The sequence below is a fragment of the Tupaia chinensis genome, unplaced genomic scaffold (genome assembly GCF_000334495.1).
Source record: "Tupaia chinensis unplaced genomic scaffold, TupChi_1.0 Scaffold000287_1, whole genome shotgun sequence".
NCBI lineage: Eukaryota > Metazoa > Chordata > Mammalia > Scandentia > Tupaiidae > Tupaia > Tupaia belangeri.
This window is the reverse complement of record NW_006159771.1, coordinates 953,656-959,093: the sequence shown is the minus strand read 5'-3', so window position 1 is coordinate 959,093 and position 5,438 is coordinate 953,656. Positions and strand designations below refer to the sequence as shown.

The window sequence follows — 5,438 nt, the reverse complement described above, 5'->3', positions numbered from 1 at the left end:
AAAGCAAGCCGTGGGACCACCAGTTAGCATAATGGCTATGTCACTGAACTCCCATGTAGCCGACCGCGGTTTGAGTCCCGGACCCGGTGGCATTAAACTCATGCTGGGCGCGTGTGCGTGCGTGCCCAAGATCCCAAGAGGAGAATAGAGGAGAAGGGATTGTGGTGCGGTGTGGCCATCCCCCCTGGAGGTTGATTTCTCACTTTCTATCTCTCTGTCTTTCTGGCGAGCGTACACGCCCATAGCAAAAACTCTCCAAAAGAAAAGAAAGAAAGAAAGCTGCCAGGTTTGGGACTCGAACCATGATTGGCCATGTGGGCCACCTGCCAGCCCCAAGGTTTATATATTAATAGTAAAAAAAAATTAATTAAGTGGGGCAGCAGGTAGCATAGTGGTTAAGGGTGCTGGACTTCAACATGACCAACCACAGTTCAAGTCCCGGACTTGGCAGCTTGCTTTCTCACCCTCTCTCTCTCTTTCTCTCTCTCTTACTCTGTCTCTCTCTAGCCAAATTAAAATAAGTAAGTAAATAAATAAAGCTAAATAAAATATTTTTAAAAAAAGTTTTGCTATAGGGCGTGTATGCTTGCCAGAGAGACAGACAGAAAGACAGAACAGAAAACCCCCCCCCCCCCAGCGGGGATGGCCATGCCACAATCCCTTCTCCTTCATTCTCCACTTGGGATTTGGGGCACGCACGCACATGTGCCTGATGTGAGGTTTAAGCCCCTGGGTCCGGGACTTGAACCATAGTCAACAACATGGGAGTTCAGCGACATAGCCATTACACCAACTGCTGGTCCTGTCACACTTCTTCTTGAACTCCCCAATGAGGTGATGCTTCATGAGCGTGGTCTTCCGATGTCACTGTCACCAACCAACACTAGTTTGAACTGGACCTGGGGCTCTCCTGGGTGGTCATGGTGGCTTCCAGAAGTGTCTCTATACTCATCTGACTTAGCCCGTTAGACCCCAGGGTGACCCCTCCTGTGGAAGTTCTGTCCCTCCACGCTCTCGTCAAGGCTTTGCGGTGGACCGAGGGAGCTTCCCCACCTCTCGCTCCAGGCCTGGCCCTGTGGCTGTTCTGGTTGGATGTTGGCACCATGACAGTGACGGGGGTTTCGACGTCCTGCTGTAGCTGGATCGCATACATCCCCCATGGCCACTGCGTTTGAGCTTGGCGGTCATGTGACAGCCTGAAGGGCAGACCTGTCCCCGCTGTCCCCGTCTGCATCCCAGGCACACACTCGGCCAATGAGCCAAGACAGCCAACGCCCAGCTGAGCCTGACCTGGCGGTGCCCCTGGCCTAGAGGGTAACTTCATCACACTTAGGTGAAGCGGCTTCTGGCTGGTCCTCTCAGCTGCATACGAGGGCCCCTGCAGAGATGATAGGCCTGGCCCCGCATGGTGACACAGTTAAGAACAAGCTGAACAGCAGTGCTGGAAGCCTCAGGGCTGGCTGTGGGTTCAGATCCTCAGGTAGGTCTGAAAACACCAGGTGCACGCACATGTGCCCAAGATCCTGAAGAACTGGAGGGCTGGGAAAAAGAGGTTGCAGTGTGATGGGAGTCTGTCGAGGGTCTCTCTCTCTGTCTCTCATCAATGTGCATATATTCTATTAGGAATGAAAAAAAAAAAACAAAACCAAAAAGATTTCAGGAGTTCTATAAAGCCTTAGGTACTCAAAGTAAATTCAGACACGATCCTGGCTTTGGATAGAAAATGCATGAATGCGGAAGATTTACTGCTAAGTGAAGCAAGCCGGGCTATGAAAGAGAGATATTGTATTTCCCCACTGGATATATACTGACCGTCCTCACTCTATGACAGCAACGGAAAGCTTAGAGCAGACAGAAGTACGGGAAGCGATTATGGATCCTGGAGACAGTGTGGGAGGAGGGTGAGGGAGGGGAGAGAGCGTGAGGAAAGACATCAAGGAGAAAAATAGAGGCGAGACGTTTATGGGACACAGAAACGAATTATAATCTGTTGAGGATAACGTGTACAGCGTCTTCAACTGCACTGGTGTGAATTCGTGTTGGGTAAATTCACTTTACAAGCTAAGTGATGTATAGTGATTGGATGTATAAAATACATTAAAATGAAAAAAAAAGGAAATCCAGAGACATCTTGATAGGAACTTTTAAAAAAATTTATTTATTTTTTATATACATTCAATGTCATTGTTTAGCTTATGAAGTGAACATTTCAATATGTGAACATTTCTCCCCAGTCCAGTTGATCAAAATATCTTCAACAGATTACACCACTCCTCCCCATCCTGTCAATGCTCTGCCTCTGTATCCCTCCTCCAAACGTCCTTCCCTGGCCCCCTCTCCTCCACACACACCGCATCTGGCATTCACAGCCATCTCTTGTGTTTGTATATCTGTTAGTCAATCAGTTTTGGTCGTAGAGTGCAGACACTCGGTATATATTAAGTGGGTACATGCATTGTCTCTCCTTCATAGCCTGGCTTGTTTCACTCAGCAGTAAATCTTCCATATTCATCCACTGTCTGTCCAAAGCCAGGGTTTTGTTGGTTTTTATGGCTGAATAGTATTCCATAGAGTATTGAAATGCACTTTTAACTTTTTTATTCTTATTTAGGTTTTGCCCTAGGGCATGGGCACTTGCCAGGGAAATAGAGACAAAGAGGAAAAATGAGAACTCACCCCCTCAGGGGGGATGGCCATGGTGCAATCCCTTCTCCTCCATGCTCCTCCTGGGATTTTGGGCACGCATGCACAAACACACGCACCTGGCGTGATTTCGTTTTTTTCTTTTCTTTTTTATTTTTTGGAGAGGTTTTTGTTATAGGGCATGTGCACTCATCAGAAAGCCAGAGAACCATGCACTTAGGGCATGTGCACTCATCAGAAAGTCAGAGAACCATGCACAAGTTCTGGGACCCGAACCACAGTCAGCCATGTGGGAATCCAGCATCTTTAACACTATGCAATCTGTAGGCCCCTTGAATTTTTTTTTTTTTTTAATGCCACAGGGTGTGGGCATAAGAGAGAAAGAGAGAGAGAGAGAGATCCTCAGTTTCCTGCCCAGAGGGACCTGGTCACACTGCAATCCTTTTTCCTGCAATTTTCCATCCCATTGGAATCCTGGGCACATGTGTGCTGTGGCACTACGGAGCCACCCCTGGATGTGTTTTTTGGCAGGTAGAATTTGGTCATGATTTTGCTACATGGGAAGCCCACAACATTTTTGAGAGAGAGGTATTGGCAAAGGAACCACCAGACTAGACTTAAAAACCACTGATCTGGGGCCAGTAGCAGTTACATTGCTGGACTCCCACATGGCCGACCGCTGTTCAAGTCCCATTTATAAGGGCAGCAACCTTGGGACCAGCAGTTAGCATAATGGCTATGTCACTGGACTCCCATGTAGTCGACCTCGGTTCGAGTCCCAGACCCGGTGGCTTAAACTCACACCGGGCATGTGTATGTGTATGCCCAAGATCCCGAGAGGAGAATGGAGAAAAAGGGATTGCAGTGTGGCCGCCCCCCCTGGGTGGTAATTTCTGGCTTTCTGTCTCTCTGTCTCTCTCTGTCTCTTTCTGGCGAGCACACGTGCCCTATAGCAAAAACCTCTCCAAAAAACAAAAACAAAAACAATATGCATTATCTGAACACACAAGTATTTTCAGTTTTTAACGGAATGATGCAAACCCAAAAGCTCACTTGATATTCACACATCACTCTCTCTTTCACATTTACACATCAACAGATCGGGCAATCCAGAGAAGCTGCTAGAATCACTAGCTGGCACTTCCTGTATTTGTAGGTGAAAAGTTTACTCCAGCCTATTTCTTCTTTTATATTCTAAAACACCTTCATTATGTTGTTTGATGAGGTAGAGCCACAGGAACATGGGGGTGCCAGGACCAGCCCAGCTTTCAGCCAGGCGGGGTTCTGGTTCGGTGGGTCTCACACATAGAACTTCCACTGTACTCGAGAGCCTTTTGTGAGCCTAGTGGGGGTCAGCAGCCATGAGAGGGGGTGAAACAGCGCGAAGGGTGCCATTTTGCCAGACCCGGCTCCCCCAACAAGGATTTATTAACTCCCACGGGGTTGGTTTTTTTTTTTTTTTTTAATTTCATTTTTTTGAGAGTCTTTTTTTTAAAAAAAAAGAATTATTTAACTGTATTTATTTATTTATTTAAATTTGACCAGAGAGGGACACAGTGAGAGAGAGAGAGAGAGAGAAGGAAAGTGAGAAAGCTAGTTGCCAGGTCCGGGATTCGAACCGTGGTTGGCCATGTGGGAATCCAGTGCCCTCAGCCACCATAGCACCAACTGCTGGTCACCTTTTTTTTTTTTTTTTTTTTTTTGAGATTTTTGCTATAGGGCATTTGTGTTCACCAGAGACATGGAGAGAGACAGAGAGAAGTGAGAAATCACCCCCCGGGGGATGGCCACAGCGCAATCCTTTCTCTTCCACCCCTCTCTTGGGATCTTGAGCATGCATGCACATGCACCTGCCATGAGTTTGAAGCCACCGGGTCTGGGACTGCAGTCGACCATGTGAGAGTCCAACATCTTTACTGCCAGCCGACCTGCTGTCTTCTAGCTCTTGCTCTTGAAAAGAGGAGTATTGGGACCAGCAATTAGCGTAATGGCTATGTCGCTGGACTCCCATGTAGTCGACCGTGGTTCGCGTCCCGGACCCCGTGGCTTAAAAAAACTCACGCCAGGCGTGTGTGAGTGCGTGCTCAAGATCCCGAGAGGAGAATGGAGGAGAAGGGATTGCGGCGTGGCCATCCCCCCTGGGGGGGGGGGTGATTTCTCGCTTTCTGTCTCTCTGTCTCTCTCTGTCTGTCTGGCGAGCACACGCGCCCTATCACACACACACACAAAAATATAAAAAATCTCTCCAAGAAAAAAAAAAAAAAAAGAAAAGAGTATTGTCATAGCCCACTGCTAACAGAAACACCTCAGACTGGATGACTTATAAAGAAACAGACATATATTTGTAAAACTCATGATTCCGGTGGCTGGAAAATCCAAACATATTACAAAATAGCAGAAGGCAAAACTTTTAGCCGAGCACAGCTTGGTCTGTATCCTGAGTTCCTCTCTCCTTTCTGATCTCATTCTCTCTGCTATAAACCCACCAAACTCAATGACAGGGGCCCCACCCTGATGACCTTATCACATCCAAAGGCCTCAGCTGGGGACACGAGGAGGGATCAAGTTGTCACTTAACACCTTTACAAATGATAGCAGTATTGTATTAGTTTGGGTTGCTACTAGGAAATATAACAGTGTGGGCCTGTCATGGGAGTGGCAGTCCTGACGATCTCTAAATCACCTTGGGCTCCTTTTTCCCATTTCTTTTTTTTTATAGCAACTTTTTTTTCATTTCTTTTTCTTTATTTTTTAAAATAATTATTTATTCTATTTTATTTATTATTATTAGTCTT

The 5,438-nt window shown here is 46.9% G+C and overlaps 1 pseudogene; it reads right to left on the bottom strand.

Moving 5' to 3' along the window:
- Positions 1 to 3,808: 3,808 nt before the first annotated feature.
- On the bottom strand, positions 3,809 to 4,038 carry LOC102488529 (NADH dehydrogenase [ubiquinone] 1 subunit C1, mitochondrial pseudogene; annotated as a pseudogene).
- Between the last annotated feature and the right edge of the window lie 1,400 nt (positions 4,039 to 5,438).